The sequence below is a fragment of the Corvus brachyrhynchos genome, unplaced genomic scaffold, assembly GCF_000691975.1.
Source record: "Corvus brachyrhynchos isolate BGI_N302 unplaced genomic scaffold, ASM69197v1 scaffold69, whole genome shotgun sequence".
Classification (NCBI taxonomy): Eukaryota; Metazoa; Chordata; class Aves; order Passeriformes; family Corvidae; genus Corvus; species Corvus brachyrhynchos.
This window is the reverse complement of record NW_008240228.1, coordinates 5,112,393-5,133,302: the sequence shown is the minus strand read 5'-3', so window position 1 is coordinate 5,133,302 and position 20,910 is coordinate 5,112,393. Positions and strand designations below refer to the sequence as shown.

Here is a 20,910-nt window from a genome sequence, read left to right as displayed (position 1 = left end):
CGCCCCTCACAGCCCTGCCAGCACCTGGGCACCCGCAGTTGGTATAGGGCAGCTTCTGAAAAGGAGGGTGAAAGTAAAGATGAAAGAAAATGAATAAAAAAGAAATATAAGGAAAACTAGAGGGAGTAACACGTAAATGAGCGGTGAAGGTCAAGGTGAGGAGGGCAGCGCAGAGCACCGAGTTGTTGGCGCAGGTTGTGAAACACAGGACTCCTGGAAGTCAGCGTCAGGGAAAACGTGGAATTCTGTCCTGGGCAGATGGGCTGAACCTTAGAGGTGAGGAAAAGGCGTTTGGGAGACGAGGCTGCAAGGAGCTGGGGTCCCCAGGGGAGGAGGAGAATCCCCGGGGAGGGAGGGAAGGCTGTGGAATTTTAGGCTGTGCTTGGCCTGAGGGCTGAGCCCACGCTGGGGACAGTGTCCCAGGGGAAGGCACACCCCGTGTAGCCGGCCAGGGGACACACTGAGGGCACTCATTCTGTCTAAATTATAAACTAGTTTGTTTGTAGTGGCTGTGGTGACAGTGTGTGTGTTCCTGGTGTTGCTAGCATGAACAAGGGGGGTTTCACCATGTTGTGTGTGAGGAAAACTCAGTGTGGATTGCTGAGGTATTCTCATTCTCTTAATTGCTCTGAGACAGGAGAGCAGAGCTGGACAGGTAAGTTCTGCACGCAGATAATTGCTTTTGGTGCTTGACAGAAGCTGTAAACACTGGTCGATTCCCTGTAAACATGTAAGAGCTTCATTTACCTTTAGTTGTAAGGATTACATCAGAAATATGCTCATGAACAGCAGATTTATCTTAGATCAACTCAGTTTGTACACACCATTATAGAACAAGTAAGCTAAAACACACCTGGTATATAGTAGCCAGCCAGACTAAATTTCCTGTTTTAAATTTCCTTCATTGCTGGATACCATAAATTTTGCACATGTGTGATAGATATTTGGCTCCATCTCTAATATCTTTAAAGAATAAAAACATTTTAATTACTCAAATTGTTAATTAATATGTGATTCATGCTGCTATAACAAGATATATCAGCAACACTCCTAGAATCAATCAAGTGAAGGTTACTGTTTTATTTAGGAGCAAATTGAAGATTCTGTGTTTTAATTAAAAACTTTGTGTTATATCTAAAATATCTACATTGCTTTTATCACTCTATAGTTCTATTTTTAATATTCTAATTTATTTAGTCGTGTGAATTGATTTTAATCTAAAATTGTCATTAAAGTTAAGCAACTGCAGGGAAGGAAAATTTACACCTGCAAATAGCTGCAGTTTCAGGAATGGGCACTAATCACATCGGAGAAGAAACTGCTAAAATATATGATCTTTTCATTTAAAATCAGAATAGAAAAACCTGAGTTTTCAGAGTTATATGCATGGCAACATATATGTAAATTTTTGTGAAATGGGAATAAAAGAACTGAAATAAAGTAAAAGAGAGGTAAAATATTATAAAGTCCTGCATACTCAGACTTTGGTTGGGTGTTACTCAGACCTACTTTAAGGCTGTGTGGGAACTGGATTGGGGATGGACAGAGAACAAGGAAGACAGAGCAGATGGAAGAATGAACACATGCAGGGAGACAGGTCTGGGACAGAAGGAATTTACATGGAAGTGTAAGGAAAGTGATGAAGGTTTGTTTATATTCCGTGGTTGTTTTGGTAATCCAAAAAAGCAGTTAAAGTGAATTTTTAAACCTTTATTGTTGTATCTTTCCTCTTTCTGTACCTTCGGCAGATTTCTTCCTTGTACCTTTGCTTTCTGTCCTCTTCCCTTCTTGAAGATGTGCAGAGACTTTCAGGGTAACTTTCTCTGTTATTCTATCTATACTTTTTGTATAAATTACTCATTGGGAGGGATCTTGTCCACACCTGTGCAGGGACTTCAGCGTAGCAACACTTACGATGTTACAGGAGTTGCTAAAAAGTTGTTAAAATACACTATAGTCGCTACAATACTGCAATTCAAACACAATTACCGCACTGAAACACCTAATTTGGTAACTTAAAGAAGTAATTGGGTTTTACAGTCCTTGAGTTCAGTGATGAAACCTGGCATACTGCCTCGTGCAAGGACAAGAAACTCTAGCAAAAATGTAAGCGTGCACAACCTGGTTTTTGTTTTCAGTTTGAGAGATGACAGTCAGATGTCCTAAAGCACAGTGCAGGAGGTGTTTAAATCTTTATATATCTTAGAAACTGCCCCTGCTGCAGTCACTCCTCCAGCATTTCATTCTCCTTGTGAGTTTGGAAGAGAAAACTTCCTCTGTACATCTCCACTCAAGCACAGGGATTCCATCCTGCATCCCACCAGAGGAAGCAGCTGAATGCTGCTAGACCTCACTTTAGTGTCTGGTGCTGTAGCTATTGGATGTTTAATGTTGTGCAAGTTTCTTCTGAAAATACAGAGCATTTTTGCAGATCATGGTCTTTCAAGTTGAATTCAGCCTGTGAAATTTGTGGGGAATATTTTGTACGTAGATGCCTCTGAACCCAAGACCCAGTTCTAAGAATCTTCCCTGAAAATTTGCACTTGAATTTCTGCTGGATGGGAATTAAGCATGGCTAGTGCTCACTCATGGGACTGCTGAAAGTTTTGGCCTTTTTGGTTGGTTTGAATTGTTTCAAGGAAATGGAAAACCGTCAAAACCAAATCCTGACTAAACAAGGTTTTTATTTTCAGTGGAAACTCAGCTTCGTACTTGTAGCTACTATGTCAGTACAGTATGTGTCTTTTTATTAAAAAAAAGTAGTTTTATTTATCAGGCTTTTTCAAGAATAGCCTGTTTTGCCTGCCAGTGTTGTGAAAGATGAAGTGTTTGCCATTTCCTTCCCCCTCTGAGTGCCCAAAGCTCAGTGGCACCTGAGGGAACCAGGGATGGCTTCCCTCAGAAGCCAGTCAAACTTGTGCCATGGACTTGGCAGATCCAGCCTTTCATCCAAGCAGTGGTTTTTGGTATTGATGTTCTGTGACCAAACTTACACTTCTTTTTTATAGAAGCATGCTTCTTCCAGGGATGGACATGACGCAGCAGTTTAAATGGTTTGGTTATATCAAATTTATTAAAGAAAAAAAGCTTTAAAAAGCTTTAAATGGTCTGTGTTTGAGAGCTTCAGCTGAAAGCTTTCACGCAGTCTCCTGGCTTTGTCCTACAGTCCTTTTTAAGTTATGTATTAGAGAAAGGATCTCTGATAAGTAAAGAATCCTATGTTTGCTTGAATGTGAGAATACCCAAAATAAGTGTTAAAAATATTTATTTGAAAAGTGGCATGAGAAGGAAGGGTTTGCTGAGGAGCAGTTTTGGTACAGGCAGACCATAATGTTATTAAAGAAGTTACACCTATAGATATCTGCTGAACTCAGAGGAGTGCCAGAAAACCTCCTCGTGCTTCAGCAGAGTATGAGGGAGGGAGACACAAGAGCACCAGATCCACACAACTTCTGTTATATTGTGTGATAATGCCCTGTTTATCGGTTGGGCTTTTTCTTGCTGGGTTGGTTTGTTTTAAGCTTTCTGAGTGGCAAGTGAAGCAAGATCTGTCAAAGTCTCCCTGAACTTGCAACTGGTAGAAAGTCTTTTATTGAGATAAAGAGGTAATTTTTAAAATGCAGCCTTTTTAGTTGTGTAAAATGGAATTTGTGTGATCATTTGGAAGTTGCTCTGTATGTCTGGAGAAGGAAAGCTGAGGTCAATCAGGCATGCAATTGTGCCTGCAGTGTATCTCCAGCCTCCTTTCTGTGGAGGCACTTCCTCTCCCCATGCTTCCCCAAACAAAAAACATGTTGAGGTTTGTAATATTTAGGTGTCTTATGCATAGTCTTACTGAAATTTATTTATTTATAATTGTTGATAGCGTTTTACTGTTATTAACAGCTGTTCCTCAGTAATGCCTGGGGCACACCAGTATAGTACAATCAGGTAGCTGTTGTGCTATGGAAAGGGGGAGCAGTCAGAGACTTGGGTGCATTTATTTGTACAGTTAGGCCTTATTTTCAAAGTCAGCAGAAGTTTCCAAAGCTCAGCATTTTGGAAATGGAGGTTTCAGGTATAATTACATCCAACATTGAACCTCAGTGAAATGGTCTGGTGGCTCAGATTGTGTGTGGAGGCTGTGAAAGGAGGCTGCACGTGGAAGCTGTCTCACTTAAAGGGCTTGAAATTCAGGGTTACATGTCAAGGAATTCTTTAAGACTATTATTTATTGAATTGTTTATTAACGGAATATATTTTATTGAATTTCTGTGCAGAAGATGTGGTACATATTTATTTTTTGGACAAGTGATTGAAGACCTGGGGCAGCCCCAACATTACTGGTGGTGAATATATTCAGAAGTCCAGACGTGGAGTCAAAAATACTTTCAGATATTGTTTTTCTTGGATGGCTGTTAAAAACCTTTAAGTTTTGAGAGGATTCCTATGAGAAAGCACCTTTAAACTGAGAAAGGTCAATTTCTTTGACAGCCAAGACTTGAGGTTTCAGAGGGGTTACTGTGATCCAAAACCTGAATTATGTATGTCAGTCCTTAGGGTGTATCTTTTAAAGTGGGAGCGACTGGGGCTGGAAACCTGGTGGGATAGTGGCTGTTCATTCCCAAATGCAGGTAGGCTATTACACTTAAACCCCATCTTGAAGGAATGTTAAGGTTGCAAAGTTAAGTTCTCTGAAGGCAAGAAAAGCCACCATTAAGGTTGGAGAGGCAGGGATGCAGCTGGAAAGAATTCTGTCCATGGGTCTGTGCTTGTGCTCAATGCCAGCTCTCTCTTTGCTGTAGCTCTTTTTGGGGAGTGAAAGGCAGATGGAGTTTGGGGAGGTTCTTTTATTTTATTTGTAATATCAGTGTTTTCTCTTAAACATCACTTGAGAAATAAGCCTACTCTTTTTGCTTAAACTGTACCAAACAAATAGTTCTGAGGATATTCTGGCCCAGATTGAAGTTATAAGCACCTTTACAGTTGGGTCCTGCAACAGAAGTTGTTTGACAAGCTGAGCTGGAACTTTGCATTGCTGTCAAACACACTTTACTTGTTGAGCTGCAGGGACAAATTTGGGTGGATATTAAAGAGCACATTTCCACTTTGAGCTGTAGGTTTGCCCCCTTTCATCCTTATTCTAGCTTTCATTTACAGTTTCACTCTGATTAAGGAATTTCTCTCTGACTGCTGGAATGCCAGAGACTGGAAACCCCAGTTAATTTTCACGCTCTCCAGCATCTTTGGTCAGTTTTTATTTCAGCATTCAGATCACAGGAAACCATTTACAGGATGTGGTGGCTTTCACCAAGAGCTGCAGCCAACTATTTTCCAAAGGTTTTAAATGCTAGAAAGCAAGTCTCACCAAATTCATGATCTCAATAGTCTTCATCCATCAGTTAATAGAGAGGGGAAGAGCCACAGCCCTGAACCGAGTAACTTTACCTCCTTACTGACAGATTCTTTTTAAGGATCCCAGTGAGCAGATCCATGAGCATTTTTATAAATTAATTTCTACTTTTAAATGTCTGCATAATTTAATTTCTTTGTTTATTTTTGTTATGATCGTGCTTGCTATGTGCAGGGCACTTCCAAAACTTAGAGCAATATTATCTGTTTGCTAAGCATTTGAGGAGGAGGAATCCACTGGAGAAAATAGACAAAGAACTTGATGAACAGAATGTAAAAAGTGTGCTTTTACTTGAAAATATGTATTTGCTAAGATTACCAGAGATCTTGACTTGTTTTCTGAGAGCTGCATATGCTTTGGGCAAGCATATCCGTGGTAGGTTAATGGGAAAGGTAAGAAAGAGAAGATGTAAAATGCAGGCTGTACTATTGCACTGATTGATTTTCCTGTTGATTCTAAACAAACCAGCCCAGCCCAAAGCCTCCAAAAACCTAATGGAAGATGTGTGTGCATGGAGCACAGTAAAATCTTACTACTTGTGGTTTCCTTTCAGGATGCAGGAGACAACTGAAATAAAACCTTGACAAGGAATTATACCTGTGACTCACTGTGATCACAGATTGTCTCTTGAAATGTTAAAATTCAGCCAGTGTGTTAAATGATAGTTGTTATGATGTGAGCTCTGTGGCATTGGACTTCCCTCACCTTAGTATGTGTTAAAGCTTTGGAGAGGTATTTTCTAGGATAAATGGAAACTTCTGTGTTAATAATCATAAAACTCTCTTCTACTCTTAATATTTTGGCTTGGATTCCCCTCTTCCCTTTTGAAAATATTGGGCCCAATGTAATGATTTTCCTTCTCATTCCTGTCACATGTAGACCAAAGGCAGAGTCGATTGTGTGAACTGCTATTGGTAATCAAAATGGATAAGACTTCCACTGGATTTTTTTTCTCAGGGTATTTAATCCTTTACTGAGTGAGGGGGAACACTGGTGGAGGATTTTTTTAGTATTTTTGCTCTCTCTAGATACCCTGAGGTCAGAATATTGCAGTTACTGTCTTTATGGTCATAAAAGACCCATGAACTTGTAACAGAAGGCTCTTGTGGGGGTTAGCTCAGAAATATAAATGGCCAAAGCTAAAAGGGTTGATTGTCTTTGGTGGAAATATATATACTTTTTGGAACACTGGCGTGGAAGTAAAGACAAATGAACATCCTTATGGTGTAATCACCAGGTTGAAAAATCAGGTGACTTTAGTTCTCAAACTCCCTGTTAGCACAGTGACTTTTTATGTTCTTTATATCTTCGTTGGTGGATGAGTCAATGTTTAAATGCTCATTTATCATTTACTATATAAAAGAAAAGCTATTATCTGAAACTCATTTTTACAGTTGCAGGCAAACCGAAATAATCATTTTCAAGGACCTAAAGCTGTTTCTTGAAGAATGTCATCATTTTCCTCTGATTTTACTTACCACTTACACCAGTATATGAGGTACCTTCATGAGGTGTACCTTGCACAGCCTGGCTGCAGATATTGCCAGCCTCCATACCTGTACAAACCGGGCTAAAGAAACTTAGTTTCAGCCAACTGCATTCATCTTGCAGACAGGACAAAAGAACCACTTTACAAGCGCAGCTCTCACTGAACACTTGTGCTGCTTGCTCAGTAATGTGCCCTGCCCTGGAGGCTGAGCAGCCCCATTGCCCCAGACAGAGGATTTCAGGAGCTGGGGGTAAAGCCCCTGCTGTGCTGTAGAATCACCCTTGCTCGTGCCCATCGGGAGGAGAGCTGCTGTTCTCTGCTCTTCTTTTCTTGCTAAGAACCTCTCTGAGTAAATGAACTGTCTGTCTGAAGTGGTAGAGGAGTAGTCTTCATTTTGCATTATAATTTGATGGCTCTCCTAATAGATAATAGTAATATTGTGTGTGTGTGTGTATGATCTTCTCCATTCTCAGTCTGCATGGGTGTAGCTCATGTGCATATCCGCACAGAGGTGTGTGGATACCCACTGATGTTGCTCGGGACTCGTGTTCTGAGCTGTGCCAGGACGCAGAGTTTTGTGCTTCCTCTGGGGGAAGGCACAACTCTGCACATCGAAGTGCCCTGGGATATTCTGTCAGAACCAGAGTGTTGCATTAGGGCTGCACCTCCTCATACACAGGAAGGCAGGACAGCAGTGTAGGCAATGCCATACATTTACTTGTTAGTTTAACCTCAGGTAACTTCATTTAATTTTTATTTCCTTGGTGCCTCCATACTTTGCCACCTCTTTGTGCCTCATTTTTTATCTCACCAAATGGCCAAAGCAGGCAAATGAGGTGATAAGCTGAGGCAACCAAGTGACCAACAGCAGTGTCTCTACAGGAAATGATAGAACCCTGTGACTATGGATCACTGGGGATTCTGCTGCTCTCTTGCAGGCCCAGGCACTCTGTCTCTGACAGAAACTCCCATTTTGTGCCTTGTTGGTGAACAGGCTCTCTTATTTTCTGGCAGAAAGGTGAGATCCTGCACATACAAGGCCTGTTCTCCCTTAATCCCACTTCAAAACCAGGTTGGAAACCCAACTATTATAGGTATTAATTCACACCAGCATCTAATTGTTAAAATCATTCTGTTAGGGTGACACATGACATGATAAAAATAAGTTCTGTGTGATCTTTTAAACTCACCTGTCCCTGCTTGCACATCTTTCAATTTGTGAGCACCAGAAGACTGTAATTTACTTAAATGCTAGTACCTTTATTTTACAAAAATCCATAGGTACTTTTTAAAATCAAATGTACTTTTTATAGTGTAATATTTTGAGCCAAGTATGGTGAGAATTGAACTGTTTTATCTGTAATGTAATAGAAAGACATGATCTCTTCTTGGGGAAATTGAGGTTTTCTATGAGTCCTACTGTTAGCTCATGAAGTCAGTGCTGACATAAAGCTCATATTAGAAAAAAAACCAAAATTACCTGATGCTGAAAGAGACATCTATTTATTTATTTTTGCTTTTTTGGGTGTTCATCTTTGGGGTTTTTTTTGTGTTAGTCCCCCAAGCTGAGAAGTCATCAATATTTGCACTACAGGGGAATATTGCAAGTGAAATGGCCACGGGTTTTACTTGACTTTGCTTAGGGATCAGTTTGCTGCAGCTGTTTTGTGTCTTTGATGGTGAGAGCAGAATGTCTCAACAGTTTAACATGATAAAAGATGTGATGTCGGTGATAAGTGTGTTCATTACACACTAATTAAAAGGTGCAGCAGCAGTGATGAAATGCCACCCAGAGCCCCCCGTGTTCTCAGCGTGTCTATTTAAAAATTGTGTGTTAGGAACACACTTTTGGGTGGGGGAAAGACCTCAGTGGTCATGTGTTCCTAACCTGCTGTGCCATTTTAACAAATTGCTTTCTCAGTCGTGTGATCGTACTTCAGTCTTACGGGGTATTCGCTGTTTTGGGGAAGAAAGGAAAAGGTTTAATGTTCTCCCATGGCAGTTTGTCCTCGTGTCGTTCAGTGCTACCTGCGATAAGGAAATCCAAGCTGTGGAACAGCTGCAGGCTCTCAGCCTTTTTTGCTCAGTCCATGAGTGTTGTACCCAAAAGCTGTTGGTTTGACTTTCTCTCTTGCCTGCCTCATCTTTCCTGCCTCTCCCCTCCTTCTTCTGCTTCTGGAGCTGATGCTGATGGGTTGGGAAGGGCAACGCTGAACTTAAAAGTAAAATGAGACAGTTAGTACTGTTTGAGAGATATTTGGAACTTATCAGGATTGGTTCTATACACCTCTGCCGTTGAAAGGAATTAAAAGGTAAAGTAATTTTATCTTGGAAAGCTTTCTCTGCTTGACTTTTCGAGTTGATTTCAATGTTAGGAGTGCCCATTTCTGCATGCTTCTTAGGAAAAAAATTTTGCTTTTGTATGGGTCATCTTGTGCTTGCATAGAAACAGGTTTCAATGCTGTGTTTTGAATCTAAGTGTGCCATTGTTTGAGTTCACGATTAACCTCTGCCAGAGCTCTTTGTGTATAGGGACTTGATGTTTTTAGCATCAGAGTGTTATGGTGCTCAGAGACAAGGGGACGCTATCATAAACTCTTTTTGAAACAGGAAGAAAAAAGATTGAAAAAGAATGTTCCCTACTCGAGGAGAAATCAGAATGGTTAAGTGTAGAGAAAGTTCTTGAAGAGGTGTATGAACTGCCTGGTAACATCTCAGGATCCATAGGTGTCTACACATAAACAGCAGTCAAAGGTTTTCTGTTGCTTCTCTATTCTTTAAAGGTCACACAGTATCAATACTGTTCTCTGAAGAAAACAGTTGACTGCTATGAATACTGGCTTTTATAAGCCCACTTTCATATGGGCCCACTGGATAATAATTAAATTAAGGTTTCTGACTCTTCCCAAGGTTGTGCTTATGAATATCTAAAGATCTGATTGATCAGAGAAGCTCAGGTTAACCGTAAAATTGATCAAAAAGCAGGCAAAGAATAACGGCTCAGCCGAGCAGTACTGCGGAGTGATAAACCCACTGCTGGAGAATGTGACTGGAATGAGGCTGTAGCAGCCTGTTTTCATTTCAGTGTATTTAGCATGGGGCTGTCACTTAATTGTGTTGTCATTGTTTTCCTCTGACAAAGAGGGCCGAAGACTGACAGGCCACATGCGTTTGTCTGTGTTGCATTTTTCCTCACTTCGTGAGGGAAGGATCTAAAATGTGATCAAAAAGCAGCCAAGCCTTTGTCACTACCTTTGCTGCCTGGCTGGGTTCTGCAGAGCATCCTGGGCTTTCAAATGGCCGATGGTGTGACTTTGGTGGGCAGCTCTTGCTCACACATAGAGTGGTCCCTCAGGGAGCCTTTCCTCCATGGGCCATTCCTGTATCCGGGGAACCTTTCCTTCATGGGCTGTTTCTGGCAGCTCTTGAGCACAAGCAGCTTCCCTCAAGGTCAGTAAACAGAGAGATTTCTTTGACAGAACAAGGATTTTAAGCCCCTGGTGCCCTGACCCATCCATGTGGCTGTGGCTGGCAATAAACCACCACACCAACCCCTTCCTTAGTTACGCAATCCATCCTTCTCAAAAACATGAGCAAGGAATGATGGCTCCAGCCTGTAATTTGGAGACTGCCCATCTGTCAGGGGAGAAGGGCAGCAGTTGTGTCTTTTCATGTTATTTTCAGGCACGGGTTCTGTGGCTTTCACAGCGTTATGGTAAAGAAAGAGGTTTGACTGGCTTGGTGTCCTAAACTGAGCACTAAGCTGTGCTCTGATTTAATCCATTTTTCCTACAGGTTTAGTAGTGTTCAGGGTGGGGAAAAGGTTTCATCCTTTAAGGCTCAGTGCACTCTGACATTCACCCAACAAAGCACTTAAGAAAATGAGCAACTATATGCTTATTATTAAGCACATCATCAAATCTTTTGCTGGGTCATTGCAAAAATCAAGCTTGCCTTGAATGAAAAGTAAAAGAAAATATATGCTAGTGGGAGTGAGGGTTTTTTCATATTTAGTATTATTTTTACAGACACCCAGAGTTCCTTAACTGAATTAGTCAAAAAGCATTGCTCTAAGTTTTCATTTTGAAGACAAAATTATTTAGGGGTAAGAACAGGGCAGCCTAGGAGTCAGTGGTGGTTAAAGGGATTAGTTTCATAAACATTTGTTTTGGTGGTTTTGTGTTTACAGTACTGATGCTGGAGATCAGATTATTTTTTTGTAGAGGGCATTTGAGTTTTTTGGGTGGACGTTTATTGTCTTGAGCTGTATTTCTGAGTTCTACCAAGCTTTTCCTATTTTTCCTAGCACAGAGGACTTGAATCAGGTGTTAAGTGCCGCCTAAGATTTGAGAGACATGGACAGGGTTGACAAAGGATACATGTTGCCTACCTAAAAATCCAGAAAAATCAGGTAGAATAACATTAAGAAATTTTTGCTGTTCATTGTCTAGGTGTCATTTGAACATACACAGGAGAAGGAACCTCAAATTCCTCCTTCCTCCAACTCTGTTTCCTGCATTTTCTTGGTTTGTCTTGGGGTTTTCCCAGGACTGCAGAGCTGAATGTGTGTGTAGTGTTTTCCCTATGGACCGCTCAGGCTCTGCCTTATTCCTTAGAATAGTGAAGAGCACACACACCAACTCTCTTTGAAAAATTTGGGAAGGAAGAATTTTTTTGTGGGGCAATGAGGCTTCTACCCCTGGGATAACGCCAGATACAGAATTGTGTTTCTTTATGAGACTGTGGATTATCATAATTCCATTGGACTTTTGTCTACTGGGACAAAAAGTGCCAAGCCTCACTTGGAAAGTTCAGGCAAGTAAATATCCCCTCTTTGTGATTTTTGTGTAAATTGCAAATTAGCTGGACTGCTCAGAGTAAGTCCAAGAGTGTTCAAAATAGGAACCCAATGAATATTTAGAAAAATCCTTATTTGCTGTTTCAAGCTCTTAAGTAAATCTTGCCATGAGAATTTTATATTGCTGGTGATATAAATTCCTCACACTGTACTGGGAGCTAATTCAGAGCCTCCTGTCCTATCGAATCCAATCCTATCACATATTGAGGGGCAGCACCATCCCATTGTGGTGAACATTCCCTCCCTTTATTCTGTGGAGTAACAGGCCGAGTTCTAACCTTTATTTTCTCGGAATGATGGCAATGGCTGTATTTGTACATGCAGTCTTTACTGGGTCTGAATATGCACAAAACTAACTTCAGGATCTGTCCCCTGCTCTCACTGCATTCTAACAGAAAAATAAACTGCTGTAACATGCATTTTTTTCCCAGTGACTATAGAAGAAACATTGAGATAGTGAAGCATTTGTCAGAACTGGTCCTTTGTGTTGCCTCATGCAACCATGTTGTCTTAAAAGGATATTTATACAGTACGGGGCTGATGTATAATACCGGGTATAGTTCTCTGAGCAATGCCAAAAATGGGGGGTGCTGTGCTTTTGAGTTTCAAAAATGTCAAAATGGAAATCCAGGCCGTTTGACACTGCACTAATTTGCTGAGACATGTTGGAATATGTAGCCCTTTCCGTAATTCTGCACAACACTTCAGGCTGTAATACTGCAATAATTACCCAGTGAAATCATAATTGAAAGGTAAAAATGGAATTTAAACAGATAATTTAAACAGAACCAGATTTTACCAAGCATGACACCTTTATGCTGTCTGCTATATTCCTTATAAAACATACTAAATTTTAAGCCGATAACTCAAATGGTTCCTGTGGTATAAACTTGTGAAAAGTCACAATTTTGCATTGTGCTGCAAAGCCACCTTACAATATAGTGACTACCATGGCTCTTTAATATCCAGCAGAGTTCTCCTGCTGTGCTTTGTCAGTCGGTAGCAACATCCAAGTCTTCTTGTAAAAGTAATTCACACTTTTTTCACAACACTGTTGCTTTAATTACCACTGAACTCTGCTGTTGCTCAGACAGGCCTAGCAGGACCAAGAGAGGGTCAGCGCTGCAGTCACTGCAAAAGAAGCAAATGGCTTTTTTTCTTACTTTATTATTAACAAACCATCTTTGATTGAAATGCTCCAAGCTTCTGAGACCCAGCCTTGTCTCTGTGCTCTCTTGGGGTATTCATTATCAAAGTAGACCACGGATGTCAATCTGAGAAAACATCAGAAATAATACCTAAAATCCTAATCAGAAAATGTCAAGTAAAGGCAAGATTCACATATCTCTTACATGCAAACAGCTGATCAGATTTTTCATATGTGCACATAGAATTTCTGATAGAACTGACTAACTTTACATCAACTTACGGTACCTTTTTTTATGTGTAAAACCGATTTTTACCCATTTATGTGTGATTTTCTTTTTTCTTCATGTTTATTTCATTTGTTATATCTCGTTAGAGTCAAAGGCATTCACAGGAAGAAGTGAAAGATGCTGAAAGACAAAAGAGATTGTATTTAAAATTACAAAATACAGCTTCTAGACCTTTGTCTCATGAAATGTTCAATATTTATGTATCTCCCACACTAAAAAGCTGTAAGATAACCTGTTTAGGAGCACAAACATAATTTTCAGACCTAGGCTTGAGTGGGTTTGTCTCACTGCTTACCTTAGAAGGCCAGGTTTGAAAACGGTCCTGTCCCTCCTAGCTCTGTGTGGGGCTTAAACTCACCTGGAGAGAAATGCAGTACTTCTACCATGGCAGTGTCCTCTGTAGACTGCAACATTCCAGCATTTTTAGTGCTGGATGTGATCTTTTTCCACATACGGCAAAGGGAAACGGCAAAGTAGGTTTTGGAGATGTAACTGATTTAGTCAACATTAAATCCAATGCAGCCTGCCAGCCTTAACACTTATTAGAATATACCAATGATCCATAAATAGGATTAGAGATTAGCCCTGTGTTTCATATCTCACCTCAAAGATGATTCTGCAATCTGATACCACACCACTTAACGCCCCAGCAATGCAGGGTTCCTGCCTGACTTGGGGAAAGGGGACACCTGTGGGATTAATATTCATTTAATTAAACAGCCATATCAACTATGGAAATACACTGGGTTTTGTGCATGGATTTCTCGTAGCCCAAGAATCAGAATATTCTTAATTTCTGGCTGTAGCAAGGTGAAAGCTGACTGGGTAAAGTGTTGTCTGTGGGATGCTCAGTAGTGCCATGCCCTGATCAGGGATAATAACCTGGAGCTACTATTAAGGAGATAAAGGGCTGACAGAAAACACCAGAAGAATTAATTTGGAAAATATTTGCCCTAAGTTACTCTCAATATTTTCTCATTCTATGGTGTGTGGAATCAGGAAGGATAGAAATTAGAGGTCAAAAAAAAAAAAAAGCCACAAGTGGGGGGTAATAGAAATAAGGTTTCAACATGGATTTTGGCAAGGAGGAGAAAGACTTGGAGCAGCAGAGTAACACTTTGACCTGCAGACCTTCACACAGGAATTCAGGCAGATTAAGAAACCTGTGATGGGTGAGATTGGCTTTTCCTCTGCAGCTCTTCAGCCAGTGGTAGATTTTTCCAAGTCCTCATTCCCAATAGTGGGACATGCCTGCTAGGAGTACTTTGACTTTTCCTGGTGAAAACTGCACAATATGAGAGAGCACAGAAAGTAGCTGAAATGATGATTATTTGACATACAGACCTGCAGTGACTTGGGGATGTGTGGTTGTGTGTATCAAGGACAGAGACAAAAGGAGGGAGGGAGTTTCTCCTTCCTCACCTGCTCCCGGCACATTCAGGCAGAGGCACCACTCTCACTTCCACATCTCTTTCTCTGCACTGAGCTGCAGAGCGTTTGTTCTGCAAAAAGGCACTTGCAGGAGGTATCACTTCCTACAAATTTTTTATTTTGCATTGACTAAATAAAAGGCTTCAGTCTTGTAGTGATTTGTGCAGTACTAAAACCAGTGCTGATCATATGCAGCAACCTGTAGTTCTTTCAAGAAGCAACATTCCTGCCCTGGTATGGATAAATGGTTCCTTGAACCTGAATATAGCAATGCTGATATTTGCTGCTCTCTGGCCTGAAAGTACCTGTAAATTCACAGGCAGGAGATGCAGCTGAAGCTGTGGCTGCTTCTATCATGAATCCAGTAATATTTCCTCTTCCTTTTCCCTAGGTGCTTAGATGCTGCATATCTTTCCTCCCCCCAGATATTTATATCCTGATATACTGAAAAAAGTGCTTGCAGATGCCAGTGCATCTTGGGGGTGGAGAGGGGAGGCAGCAGAAAAAGAAATTTAAGATTCAGTATTTGGAAAATTAGAAAAGAATGGAAAAGATGACCTTACGATTTCCCACCATTTGAAGTCCAGCATTTTTTTTTTTGGTACACCCTAGAATCGTGCAGCTTATCCCACACTGGCGATGCCTTTGTGAAGATCAGAACATTACAAAAATAAATAAATAAACATCTAAATACCTGTTTTAATCAAGGAAAGAATTTCAGGTTTGAATATCAATGTTCCCCTAAGAGTTTTTGGGGTTCCTGTGTGTTCAGCACACAGGGAAGCAGCCAGTGGCTGCTGTTCCGTGTAGAAGGAACTAATGAGGGGAGGAGAATTCAGACCAGCTATAATATATTGGTCAGAAACATGGCTTGGTCTGTGCCAGGTGGTTTGAGTATAAAACAAATCTGAGTTTACAGCCTCTTTTTCTTTGAGATTAATCAAATCTGAGGCAGCATGAAACTACTGGATCTGAGAAAACAGATTGTAAAAACTGATATTGCTAGTTTTCATGGTAAAATTTAATGCGTACAGAAATAGTGCATACTTAGAGAAGACTAAATGCATCCCTTTGGGTTTAAAGAAAAATAATTGTTGGCAAACTGTATTTTAAACTAATGTTCTGAAAGGCAGGCAGAAAAGAGCTAAAAGAAGATGGTAACAACATCTCTCTAAACATGGTAACAGTTTAGGTGCCCTGCTGAGAATGAGAAGTAGAGGGTTTAGCAACCTGTTGTAGCACAGGCAGGGAATACAATTGCATCCCCCAAAAAATCCCTAGGCTTCATCCTGACCACGTGACCTTGTTGTGTGACAACTGTACTTGCCAGCCATACCAAATAAACAGAGCAACACCATACCCTTTTCAAGTTTAAGATATTATTACAGCTTGTGAATAAGATTCCCAGTATGTGGACCTGACAACTATGAAAAACTGTAATTTAGGACGTAGAGTATTCTCTTCCTGCTTTTATGTGGAATTTCACTTTAATGCGATGTAAATGACAGTAAGAAATACATTCATAGAATGTTAAAGCCTTCCCATTAAAAATTCTGTATGCATTTTATATTCTAATTCATGTACAGTCAAAAACCCTGATAAAATCATAGTACTGATTTGACTGCTGCACTTATCGTATTAATGAGGATACTTTATGCCTTTTGAAAATTGGGATATAGTCCATTATGTGATTGTGAGTGATGTGATTGTATCACACCAATTTGTTATTCAATCCCACCCCTCCTCCCTTCAGTCAACTTTGTATATAGGAAAAGCCATTGGTGAGCATGTGTGGAGGCAGGAAAACATTTAAAATTACTATTGTCTTCTTTAATCCTTTACCTGTTAAACAGATTATATGTATTTTTTTCCAAAGCCTAAAATTCACTCGAACTCCAGAGGGGAATTCGCAGAGGTATCCAAAATGCCCAGAGGAGCACCAGCAAAGGCTGGCTGAAGGAGCGACTTGCCTAAGCCAATCCTCCAGCTTTCTGGATGTGTGTGTAATGTGGGATTCTCCTCCCAAATACCATGTTGTAGACTAATCCTCATGGTTTTGCACAGTCACTCCTCAGGGTGATTCCCTTTGCTCTCTGCCTGTCCCCCTCCACAGGCTCCATAGGGAGACGAGTGTCTAATTTCCGTCTTTTAGACAGGGAAAGTTAGATGAGAAAACACAGTTTGCTATGGCTGCATCTTAAAAATCCTTTCTGACTCCTCCACAATGGCAGGAGGTAGGGGACTGAAAAACAGCATTTCTGTTGTTGGCAACATGTCTATATGCTGGAAGTGCTTGGATAGTTTTAAATATGTTCATGTCTTCTCTTAGCCAGTCCTGATGTGCTCTGGCTTTAGGAACACTCTTTGTCCTTGTGGCTTTCTCTCCTGGTTTTAAGTCCATGGAAAATATTTCACCTTGATGAAAATAAACCCCACCTGTTTTCTCCATGTGTAGCTCCTGTGAGTGTTTCCAGGCTGAGTACAACTCCTTTTCTCCTGTGATGAAGAGCTATATGTTCTCCAAAACACAGTAGCTGATGTATGGTAGTCCTGCCTCAGAGACATCTTGAAAGCAGCATTATAACCAGAGGATTAAATCTGCATTCTCGTGCCTTTCCTGCAATCTATCCATTAAATATTTAATTCTGTCTGTAATGACGGTCTCTGTCATTAACTTGTCATGAATGCTGTATTTTTCTGATGCTGCCATGTTCACTCAGTGTCCTGTTGCTGCCTGTAATTTTCTGGTTTTTTGAATATTATGCTTGGTTTTACTGCCCAGTCCATTCTTGTGTTTCCTATCTTTATAAAAATGTCTTACTGCTGACTTAAACTTCTCCGAGGTAGAGCTGCCACATGCTACAATGCCCAACCCACTAGGGTGTTTGCGAGAGATTGGAAACACAAAATACCAAGTTCGTGCCATGCTGTTTCATATTTGGAATATCTGCCCTTGTCGATGCAGGAACATGGCTCAAAAGGTTTCTCAAAGTGTGTGTCCTCATGATTTTGGCTGCCAGTGTCAATCAGTTTGTCCATTATGGCTGTGCCAGTGCCATTATGACAGTGCAGAGGAATACAAGAGGCAGTGCACATGGACGCGTGCGTTCAGGAGGTATAAAACAGTGCAGGGTAAACACTGTGCTTTAAAGCGTCCTTCCTTGGGGGTGGAGGCAAGAGATATTTAAAGGTCAAAGGGAAACATTAATAGTGTTAGATAAATTTTACCCTATTTAAATTCAAAACCAATAAGAACTTTATACAATCTTTTGGACAAAGCCTGCAACATTCTAATCTCTGCAAATCCACTCTGTACTGTTCACTGCTCTTCTTATTAATCAGTTCTACAGAGCTGTACTCCTCTCAGTGCTGTTACACACACTGCATTTTTATTCTCCAGCTTGGCCTTTTCTGTATTTTTGCTTCGTCTTACATTCAATTACCCACAGCCTGGTTTGCAGAACAGGGGGCCATTGGGGGCTGCATTTAAGCTACAGCCCATTATGTCATCTTGCTTCATATATTTTACTCTGATCTTTCTTAGGATGAAACTCATTTATGAATCTTTCTGTGGAGATATTATGTGCCTTCTTCTGCAGGGTCTGAAATTTGCCTTCTCAATGCCTCTGTATTAAAAGAACAAGCGAACACCCAACTTATTTACATCTTGAATCCTGGTACTTACACCTATTGTTGCAGTTTCCAGAATACCAAGGTATTCTAATTATTGTTGCTTTATTTGATGCTTTCATAATAGCATTTAGTGTTCCAAATCCAGTGTCTGCTTTCTGAGGAAGCCTTTTGTGTTCTTTGTGATGTATGCTTCCAAATTCATTTGAGAAGTCCATCTCCCTTCCATACCTGTGAGCTTGGCAAGTGTTCCTGGAACTGGAAGCTGTTTGCCCAGTGAGAGTTCTCTTTGAAAAAATCCACGGCTCAGAGCTTATGACATTTGATGAAAGTCTTGGTCACTCTTCAGGGATGGTGCCTGGGATTGAATTTTAGAGCTGCTCAGAACTGTCTTGCTTTTCATGTCATTTTCACAATTGCATTTGAATTAATGTTTCTGGTCAAGATGTGTTAAAACCAGGATGTATTTATAGTATTTTATATGCATTCATAAATATATATACTAAAAATGCATGTGTATGACACACTAATTATTTATATTTATCTGTAGGTATTAATAACACACAATCATCTTCTACTTAATTTTGTTGCAATAATAGGAGTCATGGTTCAACAACCAAGTTTTTTTCCCAGGCTTTTTTGTCCACAAATTCCATCGGTAACAAAATTCCTTTGGAAAACTGCTGGCACTATTTCCTTTTAGTATCAAATTAGATTTTTTCCTATTGTCTCCTGATCCCAAATTCTTTTTGAGATGTGTCTGCTGTGATTTTTCTCCCAGGATTCTTGTTTCATCTTCTGCTTGGCAAACTGGAAGTGTTTGCCATGTTTTGATTTGGTGATGGAGGCACATGCTGGTGGTCATTTAATCAAATTGACATGTACAGATATTTAATGCTTAGAATTCCAGTTAAAGTGGGATCGAAACCAGTATAATCCATACAACTGGCCAGCTTCTGGATTTAGGGTGAGAGTGTAATGTTTTTTTATCTTCAATATGGTTTTTGTAATGTCTCATACTGAACTATACAGACATACAGATTTTAGAATTAAGAGCTGCATTAGGTACCAATAAAGAAGGAAAAAGTCCTAGCTATGATACATTAGAAGCCTTGTGCTGGAATTACAGAAGGATTTCACAGATAGAGGAGCCAAGCAAATCCTTAGCTTTTAATAGTATAAAACATAGTAAAAGCTGAAAGTTCATGCCAGTCCTTCAAAATAATTGTCTTTAATATTATTATTGATCATGTAGTAGGAGACACAGCCTGAGTGCTACAAGGATTTCAAGGGAATGCTTTACAGCTTAATTATGTTTCCCTGGGAGATTTAACATAATTCAATTTATTTTCCCTCATGTTTCATCAATCATTATATGAATAGAAAGGATATCTGAGCTTCATTTCTAAGTGAATTCCTGTAGATTCAAGAACTTTTGACAATATCCATATCAGAGAGAGGAATGCAGCACACCTTCTGTGGGGGAATGAACCCGCAAAGCCTCTAAACACCAGTGGTGAACTTGCTCTTTGTTATTGGTGAGTTTTCTGAGGACTAACTGTTGATCCATGGGGCCTCTGTAAACCCAGTTGGGCAACAAGAAGCCCGCTAAAGTTGGGCCAATTAATTCTTTTTAGCCATCTATTTCTGAAGAGATTTGATTGGGCTTGGAAGATGCACATGCATGTTCTTTTTGTCTCACAGAGGGTACTGATGAATTTAGTTCATTTTCTGTACAGTAGCCTGTTCCACAGTAAGTTGGATCTCACCGTTGCTCGGTACCCAGCAGCCTCTTCATCTCCATTTTGGAAGCTGCCAGATTATTCAGGATATTCATCACATGCTTCCAAAGCACCCATTGAAATGAAATGGAGATTATTTTTTAGGGCAAAATGGGAATCACCTGCAATGCTCTTTCTGTGCAGTGATAATCCTAGATGTGTTTTATGCAAGGGAAGTCCTGTTTTAAGACAGTCCACATATTTTGCTGATACTGATGTGGTACAAATCCCTGCAGTGGTTCTGTTGTGCCTCTTGGGGCCTCTCAGCTGTTGGTGAATTCTGGGGGACTTTGGGCAGCTGGGGTGGGAGCTGTGCCAAACCAGCCGAGGGAGCATGGGCTGAGCAGCCACAGCAATGACATAGGGAGGGAGAGGAGTTCCAGTTCCCTCCTTGGCTCACCTGCTGCAGTCTGGGTAGCAATGGCAGGAGAACGTCTATTGCTGGGGGATTGGATGAAGGAGCTTTAAAAAAAACTATCAAGTAAGTCCAGATCTGAGTCAGTGACTTTTAAAATGAAAGGTCTGCTCTATTACTGTTAATGGGCGGGCTTTCATAATTCTTTGCTATTGGAGTACTAACTCCCTCTTTTCAAAGCCTTCCTGAACCTCTCATTGTCCAGCATTTGTATCCCTCACTTTAATGAGCGCTAAATAAGAATTATATAAGTATTTCAATAATTCTCACTGGACAGTTAATTAAGCATCACTGACTCTAAGGAGCAGTCAGCTATTACCTCCTTTTACAGACAAGTGCTTCCACAGACACAAAGGGAAGAGGTCAATTTAAAAAAAAATGATGTGTGGATTAGTAATCTTTCTCCGTAATAAATGATCTGGCTAACAAGCTGAAACAGTGAAATAAAAACTCGCCTTTTTTTTTTTTTTTTCTCTCT

The 20,910-nt window shown here is 40.4% G+C and overlaps 1 long non-coding RNA gene across 1 annotated transcript in view; it reads left to right on the top strand.

Moving 5' to 3' along the window:
• The first annotated feature begins 11 nt into the window (after positions 1–11).
• LOC108449364 overlaps positions 12–20,910 on the top strand; it is a 174,019-nt gene continuing 153,120 nt past the window's right edge. Inside the window, exon 1 of the long non-coding RNA XR_001865529.1 lies at positions 12–276. This is a non-coding gene — a long non-coding RNA (uncharacterized LOC108449364). The remainder of the gene's footprint in view (positions 277–20,910) is intronic.